The sequence below is a fragment of the Nothobranchius furzeri genome, chromosome 13 (assembly GCF_043380555.1).
Source record: "Nothobranchius furzeri strain GRZ-AD chromosome 13, NfurGRZ-RIMD1, whole genome shotgun sequence".
Taxonomy (NCBI): domain Eukaryota; kingdom Metazoa; phylum Chordata; class Actinopteri; order Cyprinodontiformes; family Nothobranchiidae; genus Nothobranchius; species Nothobranchius furzeri.
Window position 1 is genome coordinate 42,427,383 of NC_091753.1, and position 3,459 is coordinate 42,430,841.

General features: G+C 39.6%; 1 pseudogene; it reads right to left on the reverse strand.

The window, feature by feature from the left end:
* Positions 1 to 680: 680 nt before the first annotated feature.
* On the reverse strand, positions 681 to 2,927 carry LOC107380246 (caspase a-like; annotated as a pseudogene).
* Between the last annotated feature and the right edge of the window lie 532 nt (positions 2,928 to 3,459).

The following is a 3,459-nucleotide window of genomic DNA, read 5'->3' on the forward strand; positions in this document are numbered from 1 at the left end:
GGCGGACTGGGGCTACCCGGCCCGGGCCGACCCGGTACAGATGGGAATGGCCCATATGTGTTTGGGGGAGGGTACATTGAAACTTTGTCCCCCCCAGTTTGAAAATCCTATCTGCGCCCCTGGTTGAGTGTGAGTTTGTGCATGCACGGATGTTTAAGAGCAGATGTTCAACTGTAGCTAATCGTCTGAGTGAAAACTGGAGTGTGTTGTTTTGTATTGAAAAGCTCTCTAACACTGCCAATAGTAAAATGTTAAACAGAGTTTAATCTGATTGAATTACTGATTCTGTCTTAGTTTACGTCTTTTTTAAAAGAACCCTGAACTCTAAACGGTGCAAGATGCTTCTTTGTTGATGAACATGAAGTCAGAGTTTTTAGGGACACATCAGATGTGCACAAACCGCGTTACCATGTTGCCTACTTGACTTGTTGCCTTTGTGTTGTATTGTGATAACATGGTTTCATTTGTAACTGGGGTTTCTTTACAAAGTAAAAGTCTATTTGGAAAGTCATTTTTGTAGAGTTTGTTTTGTTTTGTCTTGCAGAAATATCCAGCAGAGCACAAACCAGATAATATTTTATTGCTATTTTACAAAGTATTTTCTCACAAAGTAAAGTAAAAAAATTTTTTTTAAATTAGAAGTAAAAATCATGTGATGCATTTACTGAAACTGTGCCATCTCATTGTCCTGGGAAGAGGTAAGCACCTGGACAGTGTGCATCTGTCTTTGGTTGGCATTTGTCTTTCAGTCTCAGATGGGAAATCCTCAAAACGCTGCATGACCTGAGGAGTTAAGACAGGAAACAGGAAACAAAATCATCACTGGCTGCATTTTTTTAATTCTTTGCCACTAAAATCTAAAAACAGGCATTTTACCTTTCTGAAAAGCCCATCGATATCATCCTGGTGGCAGCAGGTGTTGAATATTTCCACTGTATACTGAATCAGGAAAGATCCCGTTCTCTCTTGTCTGTATGAAACCGTATCTGCAGAGCAACACAAAACCAGGATTTTTTTTGTTGCTACATTAATTAATCAGTTTTTTATCAGATCTGACTAAATAAAAACCTGACCAGGAGTGCTGGACAGAAGAGAAAGGAAGTCTTTTTCCTTGTGAACATATCGAATTGCACAATCAACGATATTGTCTTCTCTCGCCAGATGTGACACATCATCAGAGACTATGTCGGCTTTAGCGCTGTCGCTATAGCACATGTCCACCAGATTCTGCAAAACACACACGACAGTTTGAATTCAGTTCAGGTCCAGAGGTGAACAATGAAAACACAATTGAAGTCACCTCCTCTGCAGGCCTGGATGATGACGACCTTTGGTTTGTTCATCAGTGCAGGACAGCTCTGAGAACCCAGGTACTTGTAGAGGTTGTCAACGGGGAACTGATCTGGTTGTTCTTCTCTGTGATTAACACCAAGAACAAACTCTCCTGTGAGACAAGATGATGACGAAAAAATTGCCGATGTGTTTCAGTTTGGGGTTTTGGGAGAAATCAGATTCAGCCTTATAGATCTCCTGTAAGAGAAGACAGTGGGTTGGTACTAGTACAAATCTTATGACCATCATTTATTTTCTTTTAAATTTATCTCCTCATTGTTCCGTTTCAGTTTGAAATGGTTTTCTTTTTACCTCCTGAGCAATTTGGTTTCTGCCCAAAGATTACTGATGAAAAGCTCTGACTACTGTCAACCTTGAAAGGTAGCGTTGCACCTTAAATGCTAACAATGCCTTCATTCATTCATTCATTCATTCATTCATTCATACACACACTGACATCAGAGTTGACATATTATGTCTCACCCAGTTTTACATTAGTGCACAAAAACGCACAAATCTAGTCAACCATAGAACTTTTAAACAATTTTTTTCTCAATGAAAATATAAAATAAAATGACCTGTACAACAAAGAAAGGCAAAAAGCAACAAAGTCCTATAATTATTTGACCAGAGCTGCTGGAGTTAAAATGGAAACCATGTGCCTTCCCAGAGAGGTTGTTGTGTTTTTAACTCATCATATCTCAGAGATCTGAGAAGCTTCTCCATGTTCTCTCCATCTATCTCGGCTCCTTTTCTAGTCATCCTGGGATCCATAAAGTTCCTGTTCGTGATCTTCAGAGCCACGCGATTCTCAAAGGACTGGTCTGTCACTGGGTAAACCTAAAAAAGAATTAAACAGTGATCAAACATCACATTTGGACTCTTGCATTTTGGAAGGTTACTTAAAACAAAAGAACAATAAAGATCTTTTAATTAGAGAAGCTTACATTTTTATCGTTCCGTTTCCCTAAAGTCTGAGTCGGTGGTGGTGATGAGTTTGTTTGACCAGGTATCTTTTTTCTGAGCTGAGAAGAACACAACACCTGAGTAAAACTGATGATGGGATTTATTTTATTTTACGTCTTAAACTTTGATCTCACCTGAAGGCGGACCACAGCTTAGAAGAAGAAAATATCATTTCTATAGCGCCTCTCAAGATAAAAATCACGAGGCGCTTTAGTCAGAGTTCAGAGTAAAGGTTGGGATCTCTTTTTTTTTCAATGTTGGTGATCAGCTTCCTGCTTGCTCTGTCCCCTTTTTTCTTGATCACATTGATGAGAGCGCGAGCCTTGTCCGCTTTGTTACTGTTGTCCTCCAGAATCGAACCGGTTTCCCCATCGTTCAACAGCTTGTCTTCTAGAAGGTCGTCCAGGAGCAGTTTGATCATGGCTTTGGACTCTTTGTCCGCAAATCGTCCCCTCACTCTTGCTAGCTCCTTATCTGGAAACACAAATACAGTTATTTAATATGAGTAAAAACATACAGATAAATCATAAATGCTTAACCTTACCTGCCGTTATGCTCAGGTCTCGTCTCAGAGTGAATGCCAAGTTAATCAATGGACTTGTAAAGACACGAGGAAGCTGCAGTTCCATGTAAGTGGCTGCAATCACGTAAAACTAGAAATACTACCTGACTTGATTCTTCAGAACTGAAATCAAGTCAAATATGAAATCAGATCACTTGAATTTTTTTCCACTGAATGTTTAGAAAACAGCACAAGCACAGGCTTGTGACAATTGTTTAGACATTTTTCTATAAACCTAGCAATGCACTCCAGGAAGTGTATCTCTGTCATTCAGGTGTGTCTTTCTAAGGAATCAAACCTGCAGATCAGCGGATCCGGTAAAAAATAAAACAAGTGGGTATTTTTTCTGTTACATAGAATTTAATTTTCAACCCTAACATGTTTTGTTTAGCATTATTGAAACTGTGCAGTATTTTCCATGTACTACAAAGTTAAAACTAAAGTTTGCCATTTTCTAAAATCGAGAAGGTTTTAACCCCTGTAGTCGGGTCACATGGGAGCTAGTGCCCGTCTCCAGCAGTTGCCGGGGACACCATAGACAAGTTGCCAGTCCATCACAGGAACCGAATGAGACAGATGGCTATTCACACTCTCACTCA